At 33.2% G+C, this 14,311-nt stretch overlaps 1 protein-coding gene across 10 annotated transcripts in view; it reads right to left on the bottom strand.

Moving 5' to 3' along the window:
* ich (zinc finger protein ichor) overlaps positions 1-12,438 on the bottom strand; it is a 54,210-nt gene extending 41,772 nt beyond the window's left edge. The window contains exons 1-3 of one of the 10 annotated variants that reach the window (XM_073079401.1): positions 12,305-12,431; positions 11,501-11,601; positions 11,258-11,426 (exon numbers count right to left, since the gene is read on the bottom strand). The gene's annotated coding sequence lies outside the window, so the exon portion shown is untranslated. Of the gene's footprint in view, positions 1-11,257; positions 11,427-11,500; positions 11,602-12,304 lie in introns of all 10 variants that reach the window. The other 9 variants (XM_073079411.1, XM_073079403.1, XM_073079408.1 and 6 more) reach the window with 9 other exon arrangements.
* Positions 12,439-14,311: the final 1,873 nt, after the last annotated feature.

Below are 14,311 nucleotides of genomic sequence, written 5' to 3'. Positions count from 1 at the left end.
GAGAGCGACGAGAGACCGTTACACCGGACAAGGACCTCGGTAGAGACGCGTCCATATTGATGTAGAGACGATGGGAATATATATTTATAAAACATAATTACATACACATACATAGTTATGTATACTTGTTTATTTTGGTTTGTTTTCTAATATGATAGGTATATTTTCATATAAATAATCTATGAGTACATAAAGCTGTTTTTGAAAATAACGGTTACATCTTAAATGATCTTAAATGACAATAATAAAAAATATATTTTCCAAAGATACATTATTAATTAAATTCATAGCTATTAAAAAAATATTCGATTAGATTTTTAACGTTATCTAAAAATAAAAAATGATTGCAAATTATAATAGGTACGTACCTATATATTGCGTGGGGTATAACACGCTGGAACTACGACGTGACGTTGCCTTATTAAACTATGTCGTACAACTTATTAGGGGCAAGCTGCATAACCCAACAGTACTTGAGCTGATCATGCTGAACGTCCCAGACGGCTACGTTTGGTCGAGAAGACGGAAGCTGTTCGCAACACCAAAGTGTAGGCTCTCGTTCGGGAAGGAGTCTCCCTTGCTTAAAGCAGTGACACTGCTCAACGGTTTACTGACTTGGAACCCAGCAGTAGATGTTTTTTTTACACCAATTGCCGTATTTCGCAGGACGGCAGGGGAATTTCTCGAGAAGCTTGACAAACGAATTAGATAAAGTTGTTATGTTTGCCTAAGCTATGTATATAAAGTTGAATAAATAAATAAATAAATAAATATTTAGACTTTACCTTTATATGGGTTTCCAATTATTTCTACATAGATTTAAGTTATGTATTACAATGGGTAGTTAAGACTTCACTCTATAAGTCCTTTAACTAGCTCAGTTCTTTAAGTGCACCTGCACTGTGACGTCATACGTTTCAAATAGTGTGACGTGATGCATGAACCCTTATCTAAGGTTCCTGCCAGACTCGCTCTCAATGAAATGTGGGTCAAGTTTATTGACAAACCAGGACGTTGCCCGGATTTTTTCTCCCTCTAACGTATGGTGCTGTCTCACTCTTTCTTGTACAACTAAAAAAACCCGCTTAGGAAGACTTGATTTGTAGAGGAATGAAGTTAAATGAGTTTTTAGTATGTTTTAGGAAAAAATAACAGTATTTTAACTATTTTACTTATAAGCCTAAAATTTTAATAACGGTTCATATTTTAAGCATTGTAATGAATACATTACATAGTATGAAGTCTAGATTATTGAACATCATTTAAATGGTGTTCAAAGATATTACTACCTACGTAGGTATATATATGACAAGGCATATGTCTAATCAAACGACATGCTAACAACGACTTAAAGTAAATTAATACAATGACTTCGCGTATGTTAATGAATTATAACACCTGATATATCATATTAATGGGATATCAATAAAAAATCAATACTTGATACAAACTGGGTCAAGGGAAGGGTAGAAAAAACAGGATCCCATGCGTTCATAGAACTGCACCCCATCATTACGGGGTTCCCTTAAATAGTAAACAACCCTTTATTTATCGAAGCCGGAAGCACCGGAAATCGTTTTAATAAACGGATGAGACACACGTGTTGTAACTCGATGCCTTCGGAGGTTGGGAAGTGCGTTGATGTCTTTTGTTAGAGTACAATGATTTGGACAGGTAGCTTTAAATTTAGAGCCTTTTCGCATTTCATACTTTATTATGCATAAAACGTTTTTAGAATATGGATAGGTAGATTACCCGTTTAATCTATTTTAGTGTGACATTACAACAGTTTAATAACAGAATTAAATATTTTACTAATTTGGGACATTCATTCAAGTACTTTACTTAGTGAAATGTACATTGTACATGCATTTTATTTATACAAAATTCATTACTTATATTTGTAATTGAAGTAAATTTTTAATAATCTGTATTATTTTTGGAAATGAAATAATAGAAACTTACATCTGTCATTAGAATACATTATTTATTAGAGAACATGAAAAGTGACGCGATGTAATCGACCTTATAACATGTAAAAAATCTAAATTCATTGAAAATATTCACCACCCATTATTTGTATTTTCTCTCCAACAGGTGCGTTAAATTTATAATAACGTCGTCTTGAATCATTATAACAAATGTTTTGACTGATCTTTAGTGATTTGTTGAGTTGATAAATGATGAGTACCTTTTTGTGATTCTAAATGTGTTGATGGTTGTAAGGCCTTTTGTTAATGTTCGTCAAATGTTGGATGTTCAATAAATTATATTAAAATAAACATTTTTCAAATTATCTGCAATTCATGTATGCATTTCACCGTTTGTTTCAACTATAGTACTATTGTATTAGGATTATTGTGGTGTAACGTTCATTCTCGCTCAAAAATGTGGGAAATCAGAAATATCTTTCACTCTACCAGGGTTTTATAAGGTACATATTTACTGTGTGATTTATTTTATAATATTTTTATTATATTGCTAAATGAATTTCCAAAATATAAACTGTCCTAACAATTCTATTGAGTACCAACGCGTCCCACACATTCCCACAGGCAACACATGCTCATTTTTTGTACCTTCCAAATTCAAATATTGACTGATTGAAGGGTTCGCGGGACATCTGTCGTAGGTCCTTTATCATCGGAGAAAGCCTCACGCGATGGGAAAGCTACTCTACAATGCTCTACATGTTTTTGGTAACATGTGCGCTAAAGAACCTTATTGTTAGCTGTACGCATGTGTTATTTATGTAAAATTTCTTTTTTTCATTACACACGACAATATCGAAGGTGTTTAAGTAATATTCGTTATTTTGTTTCATACGTGTATTTTTTGAGTCATTTTATTGCGAGTGTCAAAGCATGTTTTTGTCTACTGAAATCTGCCTCCTTATGTATGGCTGCAAAAATCTATATATGTATTGTATATGCTAGCGAAAGTTTAGTGGTATTACTACGATAGTATTATTGCCTTAACATTTTTTAAAGATTTTTGTTATTTATTTGTTTTTTAAATAAATGTTGAATATATTATTTCAAATTCTACAATGTTCTTTAAAGATATGAGTTAACACCTATGAACATATCGATACACACATCCTACATACATTCAAATCTCTAGCGTTCATCCGAAGACTTGCAAACGGATGTTAGGCACTTTCTCCAAGGTAGCGGTTCCGATTACCGTGCGCTAGGAGGTAGAGTTTCCTCGTGTTATGTTACCAAGGCACTGCATGACGATCGTTTAATTAACATTTGTTGATGTATTTGTCATTCGGATATGAATATGATGGGATGTAGTTATATACAAACTACAGATATTTGTTGTATAATTTTTATAAGTGACAGCCACTGATTTTTATATGGCAGTTTTTATCTACTATAAAGTCCCTTTGGCTAAGATTTTTCAAAAATGTTTTATTTATGTTCATTTATACTATAATTAGTAACAACTTTTTGCATGAATTATCTTCTAAACCTGTGTTTAAACTCGCTGGTTATCTACCCGTTTAATCGGTACTGTCTATCACACAGTTGGTATTAGTTTTTTTTTTTTTAAGTAAAGTAAATAGTTACTCAATCTTACTAGATATTGATTGCAGATATTTACGAACGCAATGATACTATCAGTAACCTTAGTATGAGTTTTTACGTTTTAACAAAAAATACTGTTTTTGTATTTATTTACGTATTTTCCATACATTTCCAATCAGTTCTGATACTGTCCACTAGAGGCGCTAATTGGACACGTATGGGAAATACTTAAACAAATACGAAAACAGTCATTTTTGTCAAAACGTAAAAACTCATACTAAGGGTACAGGTACACATATCCGTCTGCTACTTCAATTATACAAAACAGCTTAAAACTACCAAATATATTTCTATACTAGTTATTTATCTTTTTCTAATGGTAGGTTCTGTAAACAATGGAGGTTGTCTCCACTGATGTTTGTCCGTTTGTGTTATTCTTGACAAAGCAAAAGACTTCGGCACCTTTTCTAATAGCCAACGCAAAAACGAGCTGCCTGAAGCCCGTTTGGCTGCGGCGGCGGCGGCGGCGGCGGCGGCTGTGCCCGAAGAGAAAGTCGTGGACCGGTCCCGACAGACGCTCCTGACCTAATGCTGCGGATTGACGCACCACACGCTTAATTAACTTTGAGATCGCTGATAGATCGCCGGCTGATATTGAAGCGATGTAAAGTATCTATCGATTTAGTTTTCCATTATAATCAAAATAATTGGTATTTCTTGCCCTTTCATCTCCACGTAGAAATAAAAGCGATGGTAGCCAAGCGCTTCACATCGGATTGTCTATTCTTAAAATGCGATGGATATATAAAAGACATCAAGTCTCCATCACCTAGACTTCACCCATAATGAAACATTTTTTACTTATTCTTAGAGCCAGGTAGTTAGATTTTTTGTCGTAGTTGTAATTATTTTCCTCATAGAACAAATTTCATTTAAACCTTAAACATTATATGAGCCAAAGCAATATTTGTTGAAGTGCGTGAAACCGAAACAATAGCCAAGAACGTAGTTATTGCAAGCAAGAAAATAAAAACACCTTTTATCTATTTCGTACGATGAAATAAAAAACGACTGCTAGCGAATTTTCACATGAAAGTTTTCCTGTAACAAAGAACTGGCAAATCGTACTAAATGTTAAGAGATCACCCCTCTAGGACCTATCCCGATAGTAGTAACCGCTACTACTATAGATTATCACATTTACATTAAATTTCTATTACCAAGTTCAGATCGAAACCTGTAGCCGATACTTCGTAACATCCTGAACTTTAAAACTTAGTATGTCATCGTCCGCAAACATTCGCATACAATAGAGTCGCGAATCAAGGCAAAAGGTTACCGCGTACGCTCAATCAGCTGATGCCGCTTTCTCCGGCGGCCAATGTCCGCGCCTAGTTGTGATTGTACCGTCGCGTGCCGCTCCTACACACGTACTGCACGGTAGGGTTGCCATATGTGCTTCTAATATAATATATTATAAAAATAATGAATCCTAACTTCTTAAAACTTATAAAATGAAAAGACAAGTAATGTAGTAATGTGACCCTCAAAATAGAGACGAATCCAATGACACCTCAAGTGTTAAATTCCGTCAAGCCATTGAGACTATAGGCCGTGCTGAAGAAGAGGAAAATAGGGTAAAAACTAGAAAAAAGAAGAAGTAGAAGAAGAAGATCTAAAATAACGAAATAAAGAAAAATTAATATTAATTCATCTCAAACCCATTTAAGTTGGGGCCTGAATTAAAAACCAAACACGACAGATCTTGAGAGTCTTGAATATGTAATTGAGGCACTGAAGTTTTTTCGAAGTTCAGTCTAAAAACAGCTTAAGGAAATTCACAAGGTGGTAGAGAGTTGTCCAAATATATATCGTAGGTGAGCGAAGTCCTTACACTGTAACTTTGGTATATAGCCAGAACCCTTAAACTGAGAGTAACTTGAAAAACAATTTAATGTTATAAATAATATTGGAAATATTTTTGTCATACCTGACTGTATATTTGCACGCCTTAAAGGTAACATAAGAGGAAATAATACTTTGTGTTAACACCCATTGTACCTTATTTAGCGAATAAAGATTATGATTATGATTATTATGATTTTTATCAGTTACTGACGTTAACCAGAAATTAAATTAATTTATTTATCGTAATGCAATATTCCGTTGCAACCCTATCACTCACGTATGAACGTGCAGTGTGCGTGCATAATGGACATGTGTGAGTAAGCGATTTTATATGAAGGCTCGCGAATCGTATTGTTGAATGGGACGGGTTTTTGGAAAGTATGTACATAGTAGTAGTCTACTTAATGCTTGTTTGTACGTAAAATCAAAAGTGCGAAATGTAGATATGTGTTCCTTTTGTTTTGACTTTACAGTATTTGGTACGATCGCATATGATTTAATGTGATAGGCCTAGTAGGATTAGTAGATAATTAAATGTATTTAAACAAAATCTTATAAAAATAAATATTTCCAGTGGATTAACGTTTGTTATGTTGCTAGAAATATTGTATCAGATAAATGCATTTTTTAGATCACTTTACAGAGTTCTATGTTAATTTTATATATATATCCTATCTGAATAACGCAAAATACGCCCTGTGTAACCTTTGAAGGCTTTGGTTGGTTTTAGTTTAGGTGGTTGTGGTAAATCAGAGGACCACACCCCTTAAAGCGAAGATAGAAGCACTTAAGACAGCTATTAGAAGGCAGAAATAGACGTGATGATCGTACCTCCGTGGTAGAACCTTTAAAGGTAACATTTAATATCAACTGACAGATGTACATTAATACAAGTTCGTATTCACCATTTCGACATCTCCCAGCCTCCTAACCTTGCCGAGTCTTGACATAACACATGAGTATCTGTGACTCACACTTGCAAGTGATGCCTCCTTGAACGCCTAATGTGCCGCTGGAAATGCCCGGGTTACACAAATGTTGCTTATGAAGTCATTGATTTACAGAATCCTGTTGTATTACGTTATCCTGACATTTGCATAAACAATCATATCGATGGTCAGTCATAAGAAGTTACGAAAAAGTATTTTCTGAAGAAATTCTTGAGACCTTCCGAAGGAGTAGTAGAAGGAAAAATGTATTTGTCGCAAAGATAATGATAAGATAATAAATGTAAGGACACTCAATAAAGGTCTATCTTAAGCAGAAAAGAGCGGAAGACGATTGAAAGATATATTTTGGTAAAAGAGTGTCGCTAAATACATTTCACATGTAATTTTGGTTACCAATAGGTATGATTGTGGCAATTTTATTGTGGCACTTTATATTTGGCTTAAAAACATTCTTCAAATTAATCAATTAATTTAAATTTATCTAATTTTCAGTTCAACTGCGAGACTTAAATGCCGTTAAGTCGTAAAAGCTTAGTGACTAAATAAGGAGAGTTTTCACTAAGTACTAACAACTCACGGCAATTATAAATTATCATTAACGCTTTATAAAAGATATATCGGGACCGTTATTAACGATAAATTAGATTCTTAACCCGTATTCTAAAGATACAGTAATGCGTAACCTTTGTTGACTAATTACAAGTATAATTAAATATTGTAACGGAACGAAAATACGCATAAATTTTCCTATTAACAGTTAAGATAAAGAGGCATTTAAATTAAATTGACATTTTGCTGTAACAAGAAAAAATTACGGCTTTTAAGTGTAATTAAAAATTTAAACATAAATATGGTTATGTAATTTTATGTTTAATTTAATAACGTGACATTATTGTACTAAAAACGATAGTCTTATTGCGCAAAAAATAGATGAAAATCTATTTGACAATAATTTGATTATTGCGTGAACTCCTTTGTTAAAATGATTATGGTTCAGTTTTATATAATCTCAATTTTATATTTATTTTTCAATTATTTAATAGGTAATTTATAATTAACTGTATAAGAACAACACGTAACATAAATATAAAAAGTTACGCTTAGGGGCATTCACCGTGTTTTTATTTTTTATCGAATTTAAACAATTTAGACTTTTTATATGTGTATTAGTCGTCTTTGTGTGGTCCTAGGGTAGGAGTGTAGAAAGTCTCATAATAAGGTACTTACTAGGCAAAATATTAATGATGGTTATAATAATTAAACGTACATTAATCGCCAAGCCCGCTAATTACCGCTACCCGCCTTGTTTTATCTTACGTGCAATGTACGAAGCAATATTATATGAATCTTTTGAAATAAATACAAATTTTATAAAACTTCCTTATCTAGTCGACCTTAATTATCTTATCACATATATTCGGGTGCATATGTTTGTGTAATGCAGGATTTTAAAATATTTTTTTCTCAAAAAGTAGCCAATGCTGTTCTTTTTAAAGCTAAGCTAAGAAGATGACCGTTACTTTGGAATCATACAATTCTAATTCAAATATTATGAATAGAACAAAATTTTCGCACGTTTTAATATGTAAAATGCAATAGAACCTCTTAAACCTCGCCCTTAAAAATAAAAACCTTATAAACCCCCCTCCGTAGGAACAGTAATTTCATACTCGTATGCACAAAAAAACTGATCTACCTATACATGTTGCTATGCAAACACATAACCTTAGAAAATGACAGTACATCTTCAAAATCACAGACTTACTTATGTACATATCGCGATCTGTTGACCCAACTCGAGGTGAAAATTCTCCGCACTTGACATTAGCGCGCATGGCCATTGCCGCGCATCTGAGTGAAAGTTGCGGGGTGGGGGTGGGGGGTGGGGGGATCTGTGTCACTGGCAGACCTAGCTCTAGACGCTACGCCACTGAATATATTCAATGCTTACTACGTACGAGGTAGCTTGTACTGCGAAATAACGCCGGAGTTTTGCTTAATGTATGTTATCGTGTACTACAGTTTTGTTATGACATTGTTGTGTTTTTTCAATAAAATAAATACAAAAGACATGTATACGTTTTGATTATAGTTTTCCTAAGAAAAATGTAAATTTTAATATTCCTTCCTATGCGTTGTTGTTCAAAAAAGTAAGACTTATTACGACTATCAATGTATCATCATCATCACCATGCATTAATAGTAAATGTACCTTGTTTGTTTAGTACGATCGACCTATAAAATATAACTATATCACATTACAAAAAAAGACAATAAAAAAATTAAAAATATCGGAGAAATAAAACAATGAAAAATGATAGAGCTTTCCATACAGTATACAAATATTTAATTAACTCTTATATGCCTATATCAATATATCAGTAATGTAGATTTTTGCTGCTCATACACAACCAGTATTATTTTATGAAATTGATGTGGCAAGTGAGCATGCAGTACACCCGATGATAAGTCGTCACTAGTCACTACATCTCTAATCAATCAAAGAATAGTGAAGTCCTACCTGAGGTTACTCACTTCTTTGCTACCTCTTCGGTTTGAGCACTAAGGAAAGCTAACATATTAAATCATAAGACCAGAACATCATAAGACAACTTAATTAGGGAATAATGTAGACCCATAATGTCACATAATTCCTTAAATAAGTAATAAAAGTTTTGCCCAACAATTTTATGTCAAAAATGCGTATTAGAAATTAATTATTACTTGCTAAAACGGTGAACGAAAACATCGTGAGGAAACCTGCATACCTGAGAGATTTATTAAAAAAATCTTAAAGGTATGTGAAGTCTACCAACACGGACTATGCCCTAATCCTTCTCAATCTGAGAGGAGACCCGTGCTCAGCAGTGGACCAATAATGGGTTGCTGATAATAGAGAATTGTGTTATAATTTGTTTATAATATGTCATTTTTCTTCTTCTTTAATCAAATCCATGTAATCTAAGTAAGTAAGAAACATACATTTGGTAGCTAAAATGTTTTAGTAGTTATTAAATACATATTAATATGTGGATAGTTATTTGAAGTATGTTATTATATTATTAACTTAAATCAATTTCCAGGTTTTAATAACCTTTAAGATTTAAGTTCTATTTCTGGGGGCTCTGCTCGCTCTGGGAGAGGCAAAAAGGCGTTGATCCAATCATCATCAACAATCTTGAACCATGATTTTTGTTAAAGATAAAAAATATATAAGTTTAATTATAAAGTATTATGTATATGTTTTTAATCATTTATGGATAGCCATTGCTGGTCGGATAAATAAAAATAAGATTTTGCCCTATTATATATTGATCTTAAAATACGTGAATTTCCTTGCCATAGTCCATTATAATATCCGATCAACATATGATCGGATATTATAATGGACTATGGCCAAAACCCTTCTCGCCGTGCCCATATAACTGAGTCCAAAATGCCAATTATCGTTTGATTGTCCTTTTGACTTCCTTCCTCCAGACCTATCATAAAAATAACTTGTGGTTATCGTATTAAAGGAATAACGTCTAACTAATAAAAGTGTTACCCGATCCTTTTATGTCAAAAACATGATAATTAGTTAGATGACACACGCATCCTTCAGACCCTCTTAATAGTATATCATGACTCACATCGCAACACCGTGGTGAAGCAATCCCACTGTAGGCGTTAGTATTATTGTTATACGCGACAAAACTGTTATTTGCCACATTAGATAATCCACTCTTTACTACGATATAAGTTAACTACACTTATACATTTTAATAAACTGTTTTGATCATTTAAATTAGCATCGTTGTCCACCTGGTAAGATATGCGGTCCAGTTGACTCTAAAACAGGATTAGAATCCTACCTTCTTGACCACCGAAGTGTTGCTGTAGATGAGTTAAAAGCCTTGTGTAGTTAATTGTAGTAGTAATATACTTATACATAAAGCTACGGATACGGTTGAAGTCACTAACACAATGGAGACTAAATATGATCAATCTAAAAATAAAAAAATAATATTTGGGAAACGCTGTTTGAAAGGACAGTTAACACATAATACTTTGATTTTTTTTATGTTATATAAAAATTTAACGTAGATATGTAACATATAAATAATATATTCTAATGACTTTTGCAAATAGTAGAAAACAATCGGATTCTCCAAACAAACTGTAATCAATAATTGTATAAGACCACACTACTTATTTTTTTTAATAAATTTGTCCAATCCCGAATATATGCTCAGATATCTTAAGCACAAATTGCATTAAGCGTTATCATGCCTTGAATCTCGCGTACGAAGAGCCTCGAGAAATATCTAGTAAAACATGTATTTCATTCACGTGTAAAACTAACTATTTCAGGTTTCAGTACACCACGTGTTATCGAACTCGCACTGAGCAACTAAACAGGTTTTGTAATGGCTCTGAAAACCTTTAACCCACAAACTAACTAGTTCATAACAGGTCGATTTATTCTAACCCGTGAATATGCGATGTTTGGTTACTGAAAAATCCGATGCAAGGGTCTTAAAGACCGGTATCGATTGATATGTAAGCGATATTATTTTAGGGGATATATTATTGACCTTTATCAGCGGAATAAATAATGGTTGATGCTCTTAAATCAGATAAGAAATCGATAATAAGATATCATTTAACCAAATAATTTGCAAGTATAGTGTTAGTAATTCCGAAACAATATAAAATGGATTTATAGTCTACATTACTATTATAACCAGAATAGGATATTTCTCTATTGTATTTAAAATTGTTTGACTTCTAACCCAAAAATGCAAAGGGAGTAAGAATATTCCGCGGCCTAAAAATATATTACCGCTATAGAGTTTAATAAAGAATGTGTACAGTACTCACCTGTAATTTTGAAAGAAGATGTTGTCCAACCGTGGGGTGTCAAATCCAACACATTATAAACTGTCTCCACTGCTTACTGTTCATTAACCACACTATCACGTTCAGTTCAATAAACCAAGAAGCAAGTCCTCGTTCTGTCCAGAAAGAAGAAGGCGCCGTAAGAAGGAGACTAGAAAAGAAAGAAGGAGCTTACTATAGTTGGTCTTAAAGACCCTACCGATGAGTTTGTAATTGCATACTCACCTATTTTAGGGTTGGTTAATTTAACTTGGTCGCATTTTGCAATACGTTGTTTGTTTTGGGAAAAAGAAACAAAAATAGGGAGTTTTGTTAAGTATATCGTTCTAAAAAATGGGAAGATTGTTTGATTTAGAAAAAAAGTTGTTAGTATATGAATGCTTTGGATAACATTAACATTGTGCAACTTGACCTACTTTTGAAAATAGGCGATATTACCTTTTTTAAATGTTTTCAATATTTATTTCGCATCAATACTTTAATATTCAACACGGAAGAAATATTAAAACAATGGATATATATTTTTATTTAACAGCCAACGTACAAAACGTGACAGGTGGCATTTTGCGTTTTACAAGATAAAAGTAAGTTATTGACATAAGAAAACAAAGAAATGTGTATTAATTCGTGCAAGCGGGCGCGCCGTTAAAACTGTAAAAAAACCAGTTAAACGACCTTCACGTTATCAGCCGAAAAACAAACCCGAATAGATGTGCGGAAAAGACCCACTTTTCCGATGGCATTTGCTATGTGGCAATACCGATTCTTGATTTTTTAGTTTTTGTACTTAAGTCGACTAGGATCTAGTGATTTTCGAATAAGGCATGCGGTTAGTAAGAAAGAAAAAGAAAGGAAAACGTGTGATTGGCATGAATAAAAGGAAACAACTAAACGGAAGCTCGACAGGATAGATAGAGCTATGAAATACAAAACAAAACGTATAACGCAATTCGTCCAATTCACTGTTGCACTTCACTTTATTGATGCCAATTACGATTTCCGTAAAAAAATTAAAAAAAAACGCATCACTCGAAATTTGGAAAAGATAAGTCGTCTAACGTACACTGGTTGCAGAGTCACTGTCCGGTCGGTACGGTATTGGTACGGTACGGTACGGTATCACTCACTTCACTCCGGGCGGGCGGTCGCCGCGCGTGTCGAGGACTGACTGCCGGCGCGCGCGCACCCCACTCACTTCCCACCAAAAATTTTCTACCACCATTCGATGGGGTACGACAGCTACGGCCCGCTACGTTGTAGAAGCCACGAGGCGACTTATCTCGTAGCTAAAGTAAACATTTATTAATTTGTCACGCGACTCTAACTTATAAGAGTATTTTGCTAAGATTTTGTGATTTAAACATGTTATTTTTTTAATTATCTTTTGATTTGTTCATGTCACTATTTTAATCATGTTATCAAATATGTTACAAGCATTGGTCTTATCGCCTGTCACTAATCCATTTTTATTGATTTTACACTGACAATTAATGATATAGTGGTTAAGTTAGGGTAAATTACTTTTGTAAACATAAGCCTTGCAACTGTCATAAGCTATATGAATTTGGACTGCGTCTATGAAATTGCATGAAAAAGTAGCAATATGATTATTACTTAGCCATATTTGTGACTAATAAGAGCATTTATTATATCTGTTAATTTTATGACAAATACTAATCAGTATTTCTTAATTAATAAAATTAGATAATAAGAATTAATTAAATTTCCTAACCGTATTTAGTAAAAATAAACATAGGCATGTTGTTATAGGTATATTTATAAATAATCGCGTTAATTTAGGTGTCGATAAATTTGTAACTTGTACAAAGTTTAATGACCCGAGTTCCACTTAACTAACGACATAGTAGTGATTACGAAATTACTTTTTTGCGAAAAGTAATATTGCTATCATCTTTACCTATGAGAATTTATTTTATTGTATTATATCTGTAAGGAGTAAATGACTACACTAATTAGAAGATTATTTTTAGTGTCATAATTAAACCGAAAATGTACACAAAATTAAGACATCATTATACAACGAAGATTTATTATATTCCAATGAGTATTGTACAGACTGTTATAAACTTGTAGAATACTTTTAGTTATAGGTAGTAACTTTTTTCTACTTTTTTTAAATAACAGTTTCTGTGTTATTACTTAATAACAAACTATGTAAATGTGTATATATTTTATATTAAACGTCAATTTATCCTCATTCATTGGGCTTACAATGTCATGATTATAATAAAAGCGACGCATTTCTCCGAAAGTTGATCACCCCTTTCGTTTGCTATCTCGCTGCGTATACGCACACTCTCCCATCGCCACACCGCTCACTCACACAGAGACATGCCAGCAGGCCTACAGACCTACAAACAGTACTTTCTTTTCAACTTTTACTTATGTATATCGTTATAGAGTCGAGATTTGTTCAGCAAGGTATAATGTTTAAATTGCAAGCTAGTTAGTAAGTAGGACACCCAATGATTTTCTTCAAAGGCCCTAGTGAGGGCCTCCGAGGTCCTCTTTAAGGCGGAGACGGCGTGTACACTAATTTGTCTCAGCTGTTATAATGGCAGCCTTTGAATTCAGTTCCGTTTGAACGGGTAAATATTAACGAAAATTGTTTTGTTTGTGTGATATATACTTTGCTTTTGATGTTCTCAAGACAGACGGTTTTTCATACATCGTAGAATATAAGATACGGCAATATGTAAATTTAGGTTGTAAAGCTGTAGCGAAATATGTAGATTTATAAAATTTAAAAATATTCTTGTTTCAAAATAAATTATTCATATTTTTATTTAAATTCATTGTAAATTAATATAAATTTGTATTTTAGTCCTTGTCGCGGTTTTGGTAAGCTTGTTATTAAACTGAAAACAGACAAATACCCTCCAAATATCTTTCAATCTTTAGAGTCTCACGTAAAGTCGGTCAATCTTGACATAGTTGCTGGGCCTGACTAAGAACGCCTTATGTGTGTGATTTAACTCCGTTACGACGGAAATAGATGTGACTGTGGCAAAAAGC

Source organism: Epargyreus clarus, unplaced genomic scaffold (assembly GCF_041222505.1).
Source record: "Epargyreus clarus isolate Ecla_fem2 unplaced genomic scaffold, WU_Ecla_fem_2.2 ptg000014l, whole genome shotgun sequence".
Taxonomy (NCBI): domain Eukaryota; kingdom Metazoa; phylum Arthropoda; class Insecta; order Lepidoptera; family Hesperiidae; genus Epargyreus; species Epargyreus clarus.
The sequence above is the reverse complement of the archived record's forward strand: the minus strand, read 5'-3'. Positions and strand labels throughout refer to the sequence as shown.